The following is a 19,544-nucleotide window of genomic DNA, read 5'->3' as shown; positions in this document are numbered from 1 at the left end:
AGGGATGGTTATTGAACACTAGATTTATAATGATATCAAACCTTGCTGTAGAACTGAGGGATATTTATCTACACATAGACTAGACTCACTGCATCATTCTTTGCTTAGTTACTGTTATGATAGGCTGCAAAAACCATAACTGTGGCTATTAACAGATTTTTATCTTTAAATGTACAAATTATTAGAAACTGGTGAATTGGGTTTAAGCAGCATAGTTTTGGGTGTTAGCAGTGGGTCTTATAGCAGTGGGCTACCATGAGAAGCTGCCAGAAGCTTCCCCTATGTCCAACATCTGGCTCTAGGACAGACCCACCACTGGCCAAGGCTGAGCCCATCAGTGATGATGGTAGCACCTTGGGATAACAGATTTGAGAAATGGATTTAAAAACTACTGCACAACAGCATCTGAGAGCATAGAGAAGGGAGGATATGTGAGATAAAGAACCCTGCAGACACCCTGCAGGTCAGTAAGGGAGAAGGGGCCAGAGGAGCTCCAGGCACCAGAACATCTCAATGCATGGTTCAGATAGCCCATGGTGAGGCAGCTGAGCACCTGCAGCCCATGGAGATCTGTGGTGGAGCTCAGATCCACCTGAAACCACTGCAGGACCCCAGGCTGGAGCAAGTGGATGCCTAAAGGAGTCCATGATCCCATGGGAAGCCTGTGCAGGAGTAGGTGCTATCACAACCCATGGATTGTGGAGAGAGGATCTCATGCTGGAGCAGTAACAGGTTTTCTGGCAGGACTTGTGACCCCATGGGGGGCCCACCAGAACTGGAATAGTCTGTTTCTGAAGGAGACTGCAGCTCCATGGAAGGGACTGATGCTGGAGCAGTTCAAGAAAAAACCTAGTTATGGAGGTCTGTCTCCAGTAGGAGAGACCTCATGCTGGAGCAGGAGAAAAAAATGTGAGTTCTCTCACTGAGAATGGAGTAACAGAGACAATGTGTGATGAACTGACCACAGCCCTGCATTCCCTGCCCCCCTGTGCCATTTAGAGGTGAGGAGGTAAAGAAAATGGAGAGCAGAGTTAAGCCAGAGTAGAAGGGAAGGGTGGTGGAAGGTCATTTAAGATTTGGTTTTATTTCTCATTATCTACGCAGAATGCATTAATTAGTTTTGTGCCTTGATTGTGGAGTTCTGTCATGTGAAATCAGTTCATGTGAAGTATGAGAGTTATATGACTTTAAATGACAAATAAGACACTAATTATCATAATAGGAGTTGAGTGTGATTTCAGTACATACTGGAATTGGTGCAATTGCTGGTATGTTTATAAAATTTTATCTTCTGTACTCCATGTCTGTTTGGCTTTTGTCAAAAGATGCTTTTAGTTATGTAGCCTTTACAATCTGGGTGTAGTAAAAATGTGGGTGTGATTATAATGCTGAGTTTTACATCAGCAGTGGACACACATACATATAAATATATACGTCCATTGTCCATGCATATATATGTATGTATGTAAATAATGCCACATCTATTCTGAACACCAGTTCACAATTTTGTCACCTGCCCGGTGTACCATTCCAAGTCTCCCTAGCAACACACCAACTCTTTGCAGTAACAATCCATCTGTCTGTTTTACCAATCCAACTGTTCACAAGAAAACCCAAAATCTTTCCAGGATCAATCAATCTCAGTCTTCTGCCAAGCTATTTTCTCCTCCATGTTAAAATGACACAGGTTCTTATGCAATAAACTGCTCTGGATTTTTTAGGGCCACATCTGTTGTGGTCCACTGGTCTTCAGGCAGTCATGGAACTCAAATTTCAGTTAAAAAATTAGATGACAAAAAGTGACAGAAGAAAACCAATTAAAGTTCAGCACCTGTGCCAGAAAAATGCAGAATATTTTTTAGAAATTATATGCTCTTACAACGCCTTCAACACCGGGCACATCTCCATATGGGAGTACAACGCATAACTTTGAACTGAAATTGAAAGGAAGATAATTTTCTGCAATCACAGAGCACATTTTACACTAGAAAATATGCAGTATTTCTTTGTGTGAGTGCTGAGTACTTCATATATATTGCAAAATTCTAAATGTAATTATCTGTATTCATTTCTGTCTCTTTCCCTAATGCTATGAAAATAACAATTTATGCATGTCATTTACTCTATTTCCAGTCTTATTTATTCTGTCTTCATGCTCCAGTGACTCTGTGCTTCCTTGGGTCATTTTTCTTTATTTCACAATACAGGATCAAAGCATATTTCCAACACATATCTTTGTTTTCCATGCAGCAAAGAATAAGTGAGGCTGTCGGGGAATTCAGGAACCCTCTAGGCCACCCCACAGCCCAAAGCAGGGGGAGACCAGGCTGTTCACAGCATCATCCAGCTGGGACTTGAAATCCTTCAAGAACAGAGATAACACAGTTTTCAGAGAAACCTGATATTCTCACAAAATAGAAGTTTCTTCTTCTATCTGGTCTGAAACTCTCTTGTCACAATGTACACCGATTTTTTCTTGCCCTCCCTCCTGTGTCCAGCCTGTCCCCACCCAAGGACTGTCTTGTGTCAGCTGTGGGGTCTGTTAAGAGCATTGCAGGTGTCCTTCATCTGGGCTGACTCAGCTCCATTCTCTTCTCAAATGGTCAGAACTCCAGTCTCCACCACATCAGTGGACTTTAGCTGGGCTCCCTTCAGTTTGTCCATGTCTTCCCTCTTGAGAAAAATAAGAAAAGTTAGATGGACTCTCTATATGTTATCCAAGAAATGCCACATAGCCATTCCCTCAACCTGCAGGGAATGCCATGTTCTGGCATGGTCCATACAGTCCAGGAGGTTGCTGCCTTCTGTTTCTGCCAGCAAACACCAGGGACTAATGCCCATCTTGTTGTCCACCTCCACCCCAAGATATTTCCCACAACACTGTTTCATGGCCTCTCCATCTTCACATAGTATTGCATTGTTGCAGGAGCTGTTTTTTGCTTGTAATAGGAAAAGTTTTTAATGCTTAGAGTTTGAGATTTGTCTCTGCTGTTTCATAATGCTCCTGGTGGCCCAATTCTTCAGCCTGTTTGAGCCCTGTCCTTGAGTTTAATAACTTGTACCCCTAATTTGATATAGTCTGCAAAACTGATGGCAATGTTCTCTGCCACCTCCAGTTCATCATAGGTAGAGATGTTAGCAAGGAGAGGTCCCAGGGCAGATGCCTTTGGTAATCCCTCTGTCAGAGGCATCCAGGTAAAGTATGGCCTGATAATCACCTCCTGAGCCCCATATTCAATCCATTCACTTGCCTAGCCATTCAGACTCTGACTGTAAATATCACAGATGAGAGTGCCAAAATCTTGCTTGAGTCAATGCAAAAAACATCCACTCTTGTCCTGTATTCACAAATGCAGTCATTGTTATAGGAGACAACCATGTTAGTTAAGCATAATTTACTCTTGGTAAATCCATGCTGATGACTTCCAGTCACCTGTTTAACTTGGCATGCCTAGAAATGTTCTCCAACTGGACTCAGTCCACAATTTTTCCAGAAACTGGAACAAGGCTGACCTTCCTGCAGCTTCTAGGGTTAATTTTCTGGTTTTTGAAGGTGGCTGTGACATTTATCTTTCTCCAGTGAACATTGACCTCCTTTTCTGTCTCAAAGACCGTGAAAAGAAACTAAAACCAACTTGCTATTTTAAAAACTTTTTAAAGCTTGCACATTTGTCATTGAGTATATATTTTATTTTGCTGAATAACAATAGAAACAATAAAATTACACATCTCTTCTGCAGATGGCTTAACATTTGATTTCAGCTGAAATTGCATTCATTTTCATGGTACGTAAATTCTTCTAGGTATGAATTACAGATATAAATTTTCTGTCTAAAGAATATATCTTGGAAGTCTTCAAGAGGATTATTATGTTGGATTGCTGTCAAGTGTACTGTAGCTTGTAAGATGTCAGAGGAAATTAGAGATGCATGGACATTAAAATATGAACAATCAACTTAGCTGCAGAATTTTTTAATGATTCCAAATTAGCCTACTCTTCACTCACAGGAAATTCAGGCAGTGTTTCAAGTGAACAGTCGAAAGATTATTCACATGAATTAACAGTGTAAGCCTGAGTACACAAATTTGTTAATTGTAGTTATGAGACTAGTATTTCAATATGCTTCCTGAGAATTTAAAAACTATTTTAAAATGGTTTCTGCTACTCCAATTACTGCAATTCATCTAAAGTTTAGTCAGTTGATATTCTTTAAGTTATTGGTCTCCTCAAAGAGGCTGACACTGTATTTATCTGAAACAATAAAAGTTATGGAAAGAAAGCCAACATGACGTATGTTAATAAGTTACTTCCCTGCCTAGTGCCATGTATATAATTTGTCTTTTAGATCAATGCTTAAATTGGTATGTCTGGATGACTTTTAAATCCGATTCACCTGCACAAGAAGATGGCTTTGCACCTCTTTTTGTAAGCAGAAAACTTTATTTATTCTCTCTTCTGCTTGTGCTGTCAGCATAAAATAATTTCTGGTTTATAGTCTCCTACTCAAAAACTTCAGTATCTCAAAAACTGGGTAGGAGTAAGTTCATTTCTTGTGCATGAATTTTTGAGGCGCCTGTGGAGATCTCTGGCAACACAAGAAAGCGCTAATATAATTTCACCCCTGCTGCTGGATAGTGTTATTAAGTGAGGTTTGTGCTTTATTTTGCTTTATTGATGTGTGAAAAACATTTTTATTTATGCTTGTAGCACAAGCACCACATCTTAACGTTGCTACTGGCTTTTAAAAATAGTCATCTCCTTGTAAAATCTTGTGTGAAAATCAGGTCAGCTTTATTTTTGAAGTCCAAATTAGCACTGAGTTGCTGGGGATAATATCCTTCTTGTCCTTTACACAAGTTGCTCCATACATGCATGGAGATACTTCTTTGTATTTCTGTACTTTTTTCTTATACAGCATGCTCTTAATAGGATCTAGCATGTTAAACAAGTGGATTGTATGTGATATGTACTGGAATAAATATAATATGAATGCAAAAAATAGTAATGTTGAAACTGATGAAAATAATCATATGATTAATGATATTATAAGTAGGTCCCTAGATATTCTTGGTATTTTATTACATGGAAGAATTTCAGACTAGAGAGGTAATCTAATAGTCCTGGTCAGTAAAACCGACAGACATCCTTATTCAGATGAGTTGCCCTGTACCTCCTGAATAATTAGATTGTATTGGGTGGCTTGAACTTCAGCACTTGGTGCAAAGAGCTGGCTAGCATCTCTTCAGGTCATGTGAAGTTAATTTGGGATCCGTAATGTGATGGAGGTTAGGCTTTGTGCACGATTCACATGCCAGACTGACAACAGGGGATTCACAGGGGTGATGGGGTTGAATGGATGAAAGCACTGCTGCATTACAGACTCACACTTTAAACCTAATTTGGAGACAGAATTTCACCTTTTCAACTCTTCCCTACATTCAGTCACAAAGCACAATTGCTTAGACTTCATAGAAGCCACGACTTTGGCCCTGCAGTCATAAGCAGAGATGTCACAGTTAATTGATCTAAAATGTATGTAACACTAGGCACTACTTAGGAAAATGTTTAAAAACAAGCAAAACTAAGTGCTGAGTATTCAGAAGTTGGATACTGTGTTAAATTGATGAGAAAAAATGTGCTACAGAGCCTCGTGGGAGGAAAACGTAGGAAACAGCTGTAGATCTAATATTGCAGATTGTTCCTCTACAAGGAACACTACAGAAAGAAATTTTAAAAAGGAAATTTAATTTTTCATTTTTCTTTTTACAAGTGAAAATATTTATTCACATTTCTAATTTTTCATATTAATCAAAAAAGGAAACTGATATCATAGTTACATTCTCCTTTTTTGCTTGCTCGCTTCTACAAAAACAGAGGATGCTTTCAGTGTTTCTTATGTTTCAATTCTTAACAAGTAAGGAATCACATGATTTTAATAATTAGAACATGCCACACAAGAAAAGGAAAATAAAGTTCTATTGACAAAAAAGAAGATAACCATTGACCCAGAAATATAGCCTGATTTTATACATTAGAGAAAAATCAGGCATAATAGATTTCCTACCACAGACACATTCTGAGGAAAAGTATCAAAAGAAAATAAAAAAATCAGGCATTATGCTATTATCATTCCTGCATGTGATCAGCCCATTTTCTATCTTTCTGATGAAATTGCAAATAAATTCTGTAATAATAGTGTCTTCTGTTAATGCAAACGATGTTTATTTTGTTTTACATTAGAAAAAGCAGTGGGTGAAGAAAAGTTTTGTAGCTGGGCTCCATTTCACATCTCATCTTTATAATCAAACTGACTTATCTTGTGTTGTTAGATGGAACACAAATAGATGCTAGATGACAGGGAAAGAGGAGCAAATTGTGACATAATTTGACAGGAAAGCCTTAGTGATATTAAATAAAAGAGTTTGAGTGCTTTGTCTGCAAAAAATCCAATGAATCTTGTTTGGAATCTTTGATTTCTTCTTGTCCTAATTAGATATATGTTCAACAAAATAAATTTTTGTAGATATTTTTAAAATTATAAAACCCTTCCATATTATAATAAAAAGGAAGCATTTTGAGCTTGAAAATATGATGCAAATTACTTCACTTAGCCTATAGCAAAACATTCTGCATCAAAGAGCTGTGCTAACTGAAGCAATAGACAATGTTTAGAAAGAAATAATGAATGTAGAAAATAAAGCTTGAATTTAAATTCGCACAACTTTTGGAAACTTATTTTATCTGTGGAGTTACATTCTTGTCTTTACATCCAAACTTTAGTCTTTGGTTCTGTCCTTGCAGCCTCCCTTCAGGAGTTTGTGTACACTGATGTGATCCTCCCTGGGCTTTCTTTTGCCTGGGCTGAGCTGTCTCAACTCAGCCTTTACTCATAAGATACTCCAGTCCCTATTTGTGGCCTTTTTTGGAGTGTCTGCAGCATGTCCACATCTCTCTTGTGCTGAGGAACCCAGAAATGGACACAGCACTCCAGGTGGCCTCACCAGGGCTGAGCAGAGAGGCAGGATCACCATCTTCCATCTGCTGATGCTACTTTGTCTAATGCAGCCCAGGATCCTTTCTCCTTTATAGCAAGAGCACATTGTTGGGACGTGTCCATCTTGTGTCCACCAGGACCCCCAGGGTCTTTTCTGCCAAACTGGTTCCCAGAGGGGTGGCCCCCATCGCTGGTGCCTGGACTGTTCCTCTGCAGGTGCAGGACTTCACAACTTCCCTTGTTAGCCTTACTGAGGTCATTATCAGCCCTTCACTTCCTGAAGGAGAACCCGGAGACTTCTGCAGAAATGGTTTCCTAACGTGGCTGCCTCTGTTGCCACTGTTGCCTGTGCTATTACAAGGATACCTCAGAATAATCTGCTGGAGACACAGCATAGTGGAATTGTTGCAGCACCTTCTGAAGGTTGATGAGTTTTGGTTAGAAATAGGTTCTTACCTGTGCTGCATGTTCTGTCTAACATGCCCATCCTGCTTTAGAGTGCATTATATAAACAACATGATGTCTTGGTGTTGGGTTATATCCTTGCACAGTAATTCTATCACCAGGGAATGATACAATATGCAGATTACTTAAAAGATTACCACCTGCTTCCTATGTTTATTCAGCTTTTATTCAGTTCTCAAACAATTGCTAAGAATAAAGAGTTACAAACTATAGGGAGCAGTTCAATTGTCTCTTTTTATTTTATTTTATTTTTATAAGAGCAGGAACAAATAAGTATTATATTTTTCTCATGTTAGTTTTGGGGAGTTTGTTTGTTTGTTTGCTTGCTTGTTTGTTTGGGGTTTTGGTAGTTGTTTTGGGGTTGGGTGGTTTATTTTTTTAAATTATTTTTATGTATTAAAAAGCCAGACAATATATGCAAGGTTATGAATATAAGCAGCTATTTAGAGTTAAGACTTACAAACATTTTTTGGGATAAGCCAACCTGATTTTTAAAGGTGTGAGAAAGGCTGTTGAAGGATTTGGTTCCTCATTTATATACCTAGTTTTATCTAGCAAACATAATAATCTAATTATACAAATAATCTTGAGAAAAATTGTAAAGGCCTTTGGTCCTCTCTAAAATGCTTTCTTTTATTACTATTTGCACAGTAACAGAAAAAAAAATTGCCTATATGCCGTTCAATACCATTAGAACAATATATTTCATAGTTTTGTTTACATGACATGGCCACTTGCTCTTGCTCAATCTTCCTGTTTCCAGCTTTTTGTAACTGTTGTCTTTACTCATTTTATTTTATGGTCTTTATTGTCAACTTAGATAATAGCAGTGATTTTAATGGAACTTAAAATTATGGACAAACACTAAAAAAAACGTGCAGGACTCTAGTGTTGGCCTCTTTTTAAAAAGATGTTTATTTATTTCAGCAAAAATAGGAAATTTTGCCATTTATTGTCAATTCCAAACTTATTGCTTTATTTAAAAATATTTTTTAAATTATGAGTTTGATAGAGACAGTCTTCCATAGAAACTGGCCCCACTAAGAAGAACTCCTTAATGAATGTTGTCCTACACACTGTCAATTGGTTTGAATGAGTTTGGTTCAGTGTTCCTCCAAAAGCCTTCAAAGACAACCAAGAAAATAATCTATCTCCTTCAAGCCATATGAGGTGTTTAGGGGAGAGCATTCAGGTAAATGTACTTCTTGATTTTAGGATACTCTTATCCAAGCCTGAATGGTTCCTACCTTTTTAATGTGTGGACTTACTGTGCTTCTCTTACAGCCTGTATCATAAAATGATCTTTTTTTCCATCCACTTGCTGCTCAAGTAAAAAAGAGAAAAATTCTTTAATAAAAAATACAAAGAAAAAAATCCAACAAAATTGTGGAGGCAAATGTTAATGGTTTCTAATCCCTTTGTCATACAAGAACTGTAACATGCTTCCCCTTACATAATAATCAAATGCTCCCTTACAAGTAATTTACTCTGTCCTAAAACTCTAAAAGCTTTTGGATGTGATATGTTTCACTCTTTTTTTCACTTAGAAGAGTTAGTGCTCCTAAACAAGTAAGTTCTGGCTGTACTTTGATAGATCTGATAATTTTTCTTTGCTCTTCTTTGTACTGCTCAATGATTATGTGTGCTCATAGATAATTCCACACTTTAAAAAGTACTCTTCCTTGGAGAAAGGTAATGAGAAAAATACTGTCTTCAGATAGTGTCTACAAAAACAGGGGGAATAGTAGCCATTACCTGCAGCTTTTAGTTCTATTATCACACACAGAGATGAATCTTATGACTGCTGAATTTTAGATGCTTTTAAAGATAACTTAGAAGTCATAGACATGAAACACACAGTACTAAATTGTTTAACTACACAGCCAATAAAAAAGACTCTTCAGATAAAGTATGCTATTTTTTGCCTTCATGGCAAAGAAAAGACTCATATTTCTATTCAGGTACCAGCTTTCAAAGTGAAATTTTGGAACCTTTGAAAATTTTGGACCAAAACATTACACATCCTCCAAAGTATCAGCTTGAATTCAAGATCAACAAATCAGTAACTTTCTTTTATTTATTTATTTTATTTAATTAACATTCCTTCAGAAAAAAAAAAAAAAAAGCCATTTTTAAAGGCAAAGTTAATCGTCTGTTTGACCAAAGTAAATAACTACTTTTGTCTTTATGAAAGTTATAACTATCTTTAATTATATCGATTACAATCTGTAATTATCTTTAGGGAGGCTAAGGATAAGGTTATGAGAAACGCTATGAAACTGGGTCAAACAGTCTTTGAAGAAAAAATTGGTAATACATTCCTGTGATGGTTTATGTCTCCTACATTAACAGCCTTTCTAAAATGTAGTCCAGGATTGCCTGTAGTCTCAGGCTGGTATACACTGAATGAAAAGTAATTGCAAACCTGCACAGGAAAAAAAAATGAGGGGAGGTGGTCAGAGTGAACTACATTTTGACACCTTTAGCCACAGCAAATAGTCACCAACTTCAGGAGTGATTTCACTTAACCCAACAGACTTCATGCCAGTAATACATGCCTGTTTTACTGCTGGTGTGTGTCTTGTGCAAAGTGACAGCAGATGCTATCTGCTTTGCATGGGTGAAAACAACTGCACAAGAGAATCAAAGACATGTGCAAATCAAAATGGCCAAAGCAGTGAGCTGCAACAAGTATTAGAGGGATTGCTTTTAGTTCTTTAGAATTTTGGCTCATTTTTAACAAAGAATCAGCAGAACCAAATAAAGTATATCTAAATATACTTTGAAAACTATTCTGTTAAACATTTTGAGTTACAAGTTTGAAAAATCAGACTTGTGCATATCAGATGACACTTCTGTTTGCACTCAAGAATACATTTCTATATTTATTCTCTCTTCATTGTTTTCTAAGTAACATGATGAAGGCTACTGACTGATAAATATTCCAAAATCTAGGGAAGGAAGATAACTAACGTTGCCAGAAAACCTTGATTTGAATACAGGGCTTCTTGTTAGATTATTTTTCTCAAACTTCTCCTAGTAGGAAAAATTTTAAAAATTACTGTAAGCAGAACTTGGTGATACTTCTATCTACTTAATGTGTAAGTTTCATGTGGCATAAATTTTTTAATAAATTTTTTCCTCTGTTTCTTACTTTATATAATTTATTAATAATATACTGCAAGTTTTACAAAACTAAATGCATCAAAGAGAAGGAACAGAGGAGTCTGGCACAACATCTCCAGGGGATCTGGAATTCAACTCTAGTGGGACATTTCAAGACTCCCACATTTCCCTCTAGGAAGAAGATTTCTAAAGCAGTAGATTCAAATGCACTGTATTTTAAAACATGTTACTACAGCATTCATTTTTACAGAATTTATTTTATTTCTAACCCTGGCAAGCCTATCAAGAGACAACAGTAATCAGCTGCATTGTGCCAACACTCTTAAAAGGAAATCCTGTTTCTTATCCAATATGAACAATTCTATTAACATTGCTTTTCTCTTGTTTAGCTTCTGCAATGCAATTCCACAGTGATTTGGAGACAATTGCAAGTCATCATTAAGAGTATTATTCATGATTCCCTCAGAAATGCTTCAAATCATTAACAAACACAAATGAGTGATGCCATGGAGAAGATGTATAGTATTTTAATTCTTCATTCCAAAACAATAAAATAACTGTGAAGCCCTGTAAGGAGCATAGACAGATCCTTCAGCAGTAATATAAATAAAATATAAAAAAATGCATATTTAAATCAGTGTAGTTTACTAATGTTGGCACTTCAAGGTCAAAGTTTTTTTGAGTAGGGACAGATCTTTCAAAACATAAGCATATGAATAAATCTAAAAAAATTGAATTGAAAACCTAAGAATAAATTTCTAAATCAGGGTACAGAAAATACATATGCACTTACAATAAACAGTGAGAGGTTTTGTGTTGGTTCCCTTGGTATTTTGGCACCACATCCAATTTTCTTACTTAATGATCCAAAAAAAATTTATTCATTCTATTTCAAGAATATCATGGTACCATGTTGAAGGATATTTTTATGAGTTTCATGAAAATTTTTGAAGCCTTAGAAGTTCCCTCAAAATGTCACACAAAGGCTGAAAATGGCTAAGTGGTGTATCTCTTACCAACTGAGTTAGATGTTTTATCATCAGACATAAGTACTACCTTTCACATTACATCTTGGCATTCATTTCTCTGACCTTTTCATCAAATATAATACAAAAAAATTACTTCTCTGGTCCATGAAGATGAATGATTGAGGCGTAAATCTGAAAATGACAAAGCCTTAGAGAGGGGCCTCTCTCTCTCCAGTGCCTATAGAGGGAGCCTGGCTGCCACATTTTTAAAATTCTGTAATTACGTCAGAGGAAGTCTCATCCTTCATAAGACAATATGGTTATAAGCAGTGATACATTCCAAACAGTTAAGAAAATAACTTCAAATCTCTGCATCAAAAATAGCATCTGGTATTCAATATAAAACTAAGGAACTTTTCCAAGAAACACTGCTTGTTATTAGGAAAACAATAATAAAAAGGCGTGTATAAGGCTGTTATATGGTATAGTTAAATGGTTTATAAGTTGAGTGTGCATTTTAGCAATGCTTAACTTTGCAATTGCCATTAGCTGTTGATTAGTATAACACAATAAGGCAAGGAGAACACTGTAGAGTAACAAGGTTTGGGGACACCCACCATAGCCCATTACACTAGAAATTTTTGATAAAAATGCATTTATCCAAAAACAGGAAAGATAATTTTAGTATAAGGGAATAACAAGGAGATAATATCAACATGGTTTGTCAAGAGCAAATTAAATCCTTTCATAACAAGGCAACATATTTTTTTAAGTAGAGAAGACACAGTAGTGATATATTTTGAATTTTGGACCTACTCTCTGTTAAGCCTAGTAAGCAAGTGAGTGAAATAGAGAAGAGTTGCTAATTTTGGTCTAGAAAGGATGTATTGACTGATGCTACTCAAGGTTCTGTCTCAGGTCTCATTTTGCTGGCTTTATCTCTGATTTGCTTTCTGTTGTACTAAATTTCTAGATGAAGGCAGATTAGGAAGGACTGTAGCAATGCCAGAGAACAGGACTGAAACCAAGAAAATCTTGACAGATGTAAGAAAAAGACTGAAAATGAAGATTAATAGATTATTCAGTCAAAATATATGCAAAATTCCTCCCTTTTGTTCACTGTAAATGCAGATGCATGCCAGCTGTACAACGTGTCAACAGGTGAGGAACACTTGATATCACTGATATTCATTAGCCTATAGAAAGCCTTAAAGTGAAATGAAGTTGGTGAAGGATCTAGAAAATGTATCCCTTAAGGCATGGCTGATGGAATTGTGGTTGTTTGGTCAGGAGGAGGCACACAGGGGACCTCATTGCTCTCTACTAGTATCTGAAAGAATATTTATTGAGGTGGGGGTTGGTCTTTTCTGCCATATCTCAAGTGAAAGGACTAGAGAAAATAGTCTTAAATTGTGCCAGGTGATGTTCAAATTAGGTATTAGGGGGAAAAAAATCACTGGAAGAGTAATCAGGCATTGGAATAAGTTTCCCAGAGGTGATAGAGTCACCAGTGTTCCATTTGGAGATATAATTTAGAACTGATCATAGGTTATATTTGGAATAGATGATCTTGAAGGTCTCTTCCAACCTTGATGGTCCTATGAGTCTATGAAACATGATAAAACTTTCTGGATATTCACAAAATGAGGGGCTGGAGATTGCACAGGTCTGAGGTTACCTGCTGTCAGTTATGATTTTCACTGGCTGCCATGCTGGTCAATCTAACACTGCAATGGGGGCCACCCCCCCAGAACTTCCAAAGGGTTCGTCAGCACAAAGTTTCAATGGAGAAGTCTGCTGATAAAAGTTATCCCCTTAGTGATTTTGTGGAAAGTATCCCTTCCTATGGCAGAGGTATTTGAACTAGGTGAACTTTAAAGTCCCTTCCAACCCAAAATATTCTGTGATATTGTGATACTGTGATTCTGATTGTTGCATATATTTACCGATGATATTGCAAAAAGTATAGAATAACTATGTATATGTGCATTTCTTAAGCAAAATTAAAGAAAAGTATCTGCAATTCTATAGCTGAGCATGAAAACATCTCTCTGTACCAAGGTCAAGTCTCTTTTCTGTTCAGATATTAACATATTCATTCATACTGTCTTGAAATCCCTTGTCCCTCAGGGACTGCAGAATAGGCTTAGTGACCCTTAATTATGATCACAAAGAAAAAAGTCATTAATGAGACAGTGTCCTTTGGCTAGCATAGAGAGCAAGAGCAGAAGCAAAACATCCCCAAATGCACAACAAAATAACAAAAAAAAAAACAAAACAAAAAAAACTAAACAAACAAACAAAAAAAAAAAACAAAAAAAAAACCTGAACCCCCCCAAAACAAACAAATAGACAAAAGTGCCTCCAAGTCTCTCCAAAAGCAATTTTAACTAAACATTTAAAATATAAGAGAATATACATGAGAATATATATGAGTCTAATAAAGCAGTTGTCCTTCCAAAGCTCTGTTCTGTTCTGATTTTGGTGTTTTTGAAGATCAAGGAATGATGTGATTTAAGACAGCAAGAATAAAAATACATGGTGACCCCAAACAAGTGCTGGAAGTAAGACAAGTGTACTGGGATCATAAATTTCTGCTGCATTCTAGTAGAATTTTAGAGATGATTCGATAGACTATGTACTGACAAGGAATAAAATAATTTATAGCATTAAATATTATCCTAAGTGTAAGAGAAAAGGGGATACAAAACAACACACATGGTAGTGTTGCTATGAAAACTAATTTTTTTGAGTTTCTGGCTTACACATATTGTTCCTGTTTAGAAGTATTCACAAGGTTTTCATTACAACAAAAGATGTCATAGTCTGTCTATGAGTGGCCATTTGTCATATTTCCAGGGCATTTTGCATTGTCAGTTGATTGTAGAATCATAGAATGATTTCTGTTGGAAAGGACCTTAAAGATCATCTGCTTCCAATGCTCTGTCATGGACAGGAACATCTTCCAGAAAATCACTTGTTCAGACCCCATCCAGCCTGGTCTTGAGCTCCCAGGAATGGGGCATACATAACTTCACTGGGCATCCTGTTCCAGTGCCTCACCACCTTCATAGTAAAGCATTTTTTTCCTAATAACAAATCTAAACCTATCCTCTTCCAGTTTGAATATATTCTCCCTTATCCTGTCACTAGATGCTCTTGTAAATAGTCCCTCTCTTTCCTTTTTTTGTAGGCTCCCTTCAGGTACTGGAAGGCTGCAACTAGATCACCACAAAGCCTTCTCTTTTCCAGACTCAGTAAATCCATTCATCTTACATTTCCTTGAGGGAGGGATGTTCCATCTCTCTAATCATCTTGGTGGCCCCTCTGGACTTGTTCCAAATGGTTGATGTCCTTTCTGTGCTAGGACCCCAGAGTTAGATGCAGCACTCCAGGTGGGATCTCACAGAGAAGAGCAGAACCTCCCTCACCCTGCTGCCCACTCTGCTTTGGGTACAGCCCAGGTGCACCATCCAAGTGCACTTCTGGGCTTCCAGTACACATTGTTGGGTCATGTTCAGCTTCTCATCCACCAGCACCACCAAGTCCTCCTTGGCAGGGTGCTCTTGATCTGTCCATCCCCAGGCTGTGTTGGTAACAGCAGTTGTCCTGACTCTGGTGAAGCACCTTGCCTTTGATTTTTACAAACCTCATGATGTTTCTATGGACCCACTTCTCAAGCTTGTCCAGGTCTCTCTGGATGACATCCCATCCTTCAGTTGTGTCAACCACCTGAACTGGGTTGGTGTTGTCTACAAATTTACTGAAGGTGCACTTCATCCCTTTGTCTATGTCATTAATTAGGATGAAAAGACAGAATTCAGTTGGGTCAGCACATGTATATTAACTCTATTACTGCCTAATTGCAATTGGTAGGAGTGTTTCCAAACCTACTATGCAGAAGAGGTAATCAAGACGTTAATAAATTTTATACCTTTTTTATATATTTGTATAAACACGCATACAAAGTATAAGGACACAAGAACACTGCAGAAGGAGAAGAACGTGCAAAAGGACTTCTTTATTTTAGCAGAGCATTTAAAACTTAAGTCATTTAAAACTTTATCAAATTTGGGGGTTAGTAAATTACTACAACTGGCTATAAAAAGATATTTGTTGAGTAGGAATTCCATGGATTTTTTCCTATGTTTTTTGCACTGAATTTCAATGTCCATACAAGCACAATTTGATACATATATTATGCCTGTTATCATAATTTATAGTATTCTATTATAATGAAGACCCAAAGAAGAAAGGCAGTTTAAACAGCCAGCTGTTGACCAATGGGCACAGTATTGAGAGGATAAGATATTGCAGGCAGCAACACTCTTGGTTCTTTCTGAAAGGTTCAGTTCCAATAGCTGTTAAAGCTTGAGTAAGAAGTTTTAATTTCACTTGACTGTAAGCAGTTGCTTCTCATAGGACAACATGCTGCCAGGAGCCTTTAAGTGAGGCCATTGATTGATCAAGACAGACCTTTCTATGATTAGCAAAAGGAAAAACTAAAATAATAAAAAAGAAAACAGACTTGTAAAAATTTGAGACAATGTTTTAATGAGTTTATAAGAAAAGAAATGGAATTTGAGGAAAAAAACAATTCAGTAATTTATCAAAATATTTCCTCCTCAGTGACAATTTTACGTTTTCCAGGACACGTGTTCAAGCTGTTGTGAGGGTGTCTGTCATCTTGGATGAGCAATTCTCAGTCATTCAGTCTCAAGAATGGGAATTAAAGTCCTTGATCCTGTAGGATGCTTCAAGTGAATTATAGTGTAAGTACCCATTGGGGTACACTTTTCTTTTAAATATGTATACATTTGCTTATACAAACAGGCCATAATGAAGAACTTTGCTGAATAACTATGTTAGGAAAAAATAGAACTGAAAAACTCTTGAAAGAAACAGTTTCATACTAGATATATTGTTGATTTGTTTTTAATTTTAAAACCACAGGACTCTACAAATTATTCAAGAACTATTTCTTTCCAAATATTACAAAATATGAAGTCAATCAATAATGAAAAAGGATACAATCAACTAGATTGAATACATTCAACTTATTTTGCATTGGAGAAAACAGTACAGGGATAGAATTCTTTAATATGTCATGGGCATTCATAACTTGCTGAAATATATATTTTCGTATAATGTACCTATGCACTGGATCTGATAGGAATTGTCTTGATGGATTAAGAAGCTCTGGGATCTAAACTTTAAGAAATCTAGCCTGTGAAAAAATTAACTTGAATGTGCATCTGGCATTGAAACAACACATACTTTTGAATTACTATTTTGTTTTTCTCTTATTCTAGTAAAGTTTTTCTAAACTTTATTAGGAACTATTCTTATCTAACCAGCACTAGAGTTTGCTTCTACACTAATCTTTCTATCACTTCATAAATATTTGTATAAATCATCTCAAAGAGGGGTAAAAAAATAGACATCTATAGCAAATGAACTATACAACCACCTTCTACTATAACTGATATTTTCATGCTTGTGTTCCAAGCTTTAACACTGATGAGCAACAAATCAAAATCTTCGTGCATAGTAAACCTGAAAAGGCATTTCATGAGAAAGTAGAGAAAAGTATCAAGTATTTTGAATGTTACAGAGCGGGCTCATGAGTCTTGAATATCAATAAATTGGATTCTATGAAGCAATCCTGACTGGTTTTCTAATTTTCAGAAGTTGATAGAATAATGCTTCAGTGGTTTTTCTGTTCTTCCTAATTAAACAAGCAAGGAAAAGCACTCCCAAGATTAAAATGCATACAGAGTTCAAGAGAAATTTAATTTAAAATAACTTTACAGCAGGGACATAAAAGTAGTTTACTGTCTTAGCTTAAATAACATTGTATACAATGAAGAATATTACCAAGAGTTGGAGAAAACAAAATTGCATCTGCAAGAAATGAGCATGTACCACTCTGTGTTTCTCTCAGAAGCTAAGGGAGTGAATAAAGTTGGGGAATGTGAGAAAGATGACAACAAACTCCCATCCTAATTTTGGCCATTCTCACATTGACAGCCGGAAAGTCTCTGTACAAATAGATCTACATCCTTTCTTCTCTCATGTGCAAATGTAAAATGATCTTTCCCTAACAAATTATCTCAGAAAAGTTTTTCATTTCCTAAAATATATATACTGGGAGTGCATGACAGGGGGATGTATCATGGCTAGTTTGGAATAAACACTAGCAGATCTATCAGGTGAGCACCAGAAAACATCGTTACATTGACTGAGGCATAGATAGACCATTAAGGGTTAAACAAATGAATGAGTTGGGCTACCATGCAAATATTTCTACAGATGGTCCTGCTTTTTTTGAGAAAATAATGAACATGTAATACCAAATGATTCTCCAAATGGTATTTTCCTTTTTGTTGAATACCAATTAAAAAGATACTACAGGAAAAATCCACAAAATATAGTCCACACCCTTTTGGTGGTAACATGTCTTTTTAATATAACAGTTCCATTAAAAAGGCGAAGACAAAAACTAAAATGCTGGTGAGGAATTTTTTGTGTGTGTTTTTCACAACATAATGCATCACATCAGAACCTTTAACTACACAAAATATGCTCAAATTCCAGCACAATTTTTCTCTCTCTGAAATATTTCCAGTTCAAAATGAAATTTTAAATAGACAGAGGTAGGCAACAAGAGTTAGCCTAATGTGTCACTAAGCCAAAGGTTTAAAAGTGACTCACCTGGAACATTGGAGACCTTAGTTTCTTTCTTCTCTCTATGATTCCAAACAGTAATTTTGAACCTTCATCTTTTATATTCAAGGCGACTGACATTATCTGTAAAGTGGAAAGTTAGTCTCTTCCTCTGACCTAATGAATATTCACCTATATAAAAAAAGTAGAAAAGCTTCAGTAAGAATGAATAAAAGAGGGAGCAACTTTGGTTATTCATATGTATTATACTCATTACAGGAGCCAGAAATTCAAAATTAAATCTGACATTGACTCTTTCTGCCAAAAGAGTATCACTAAAAGCATGCTAAATGCAAATACACAAACAAGAATGGCAAACATTGGTAAAAGTGCATGTTTTAAAGACTGTAAATGTGTGCAAGAATGGTTTGTTTAATAAAACATTGAGTAGATAGAATTTGTATTGTCCATCAAATGGATTCTTCTGTAATCCTTATGTCCCCTTGCATGCCTTTTCTGTTAATTTAAATGCTGCTTCTGCTGCTGCTGACACTTCATTCCAGCAGCAGCAGCAGCCTTTAAGAAAACCAGCATACATTTCCACGATGTATGTTACAGCCAGTCATTAGTCTTATAACATTTAGGTACAAAAGAAAAATTACAGTCTTTGTAAGTCACACAAATAAAACTTCTTGTGCCTGTCAGGGCATAAATCCCTGATGTTTTACAAGCTGCTCTTGCATGTCTCTGTTTCTGTTTTGTATGTCTGAATCTAAATTACTTTTATTGCTATTCAGATTGATTTAACCTTTCATGAAGAGTTATCATAACCATTTTGAGAGGAAATACTGTGATCCATACACAGCAAGTTATGATAAATAAACGACAAAAATGAAAAACTAGTGGCATAAGTGAAAGTTTCAATGTCTGTTGCTAAATGTCAAAAGATTTTTTTTTTAAAAAGTACTCCATTGGGATGTGAGTTTCTTAGTGAAATGTCTGCTAATTTTTGAAGTAATGAAGAGGGGGAAGTCACTTGACTTGAGAACTTTTAATTTATGATTTCAAAACATACTTATATACTGATGTCATAACATGTAAGTGGAGAAATATTCTTAATATTTATCCCTAAGAAATATATCAAAATGCATAAATCTAGTGTTTGAAAATCAATATTTGATTGTAAAATCTCCTGTATTTTGACTCAAATGAATTTTTGCTCCTGTTGTGTCTTATTTTCTGGCATTTAGAAGCACGATCTTGCTACTACTGTCTTGCTACTATTTTATTTTATTTTTTATGCAATCAGTGGTTTTCCACTATC

General features: G+C 36.2%; 1 long non-coding RNA gene across 1 annotated transcript; it reads left to right on the top strand.

The window, feature by feature from the left end:
• Positions 1-352: 352 nt before the first annotated feature.
• Positions 353-1,294, top strand: LOC306808066. Its single transcript, XR_013775893.1, has 2 exons — positions 353-463; positions 608-1,294. It is a non-coding gene; the product is annotated as an uncharacterized lncRNA (long non-coding RNA).
• Positions 1,295-19,544: the final 18,250 nt, after the last annotated feature.

This window comes from Erithacus rubecula, assembly GCF_903797595.1.
Source record: "Erithacus rubecula genome assembly, chromosome: 1".
Lineage (NCBI taxonomy): Eukaryota > Metazoa > Chordata > Aves > Passeriformes > Muscicapidae > Erithacus > Erithacus rubecula.
Note: the sequence above shows the minus strand (reverse complement) of the source record. Positions and strands in the feature narration are given on the sequence as shown.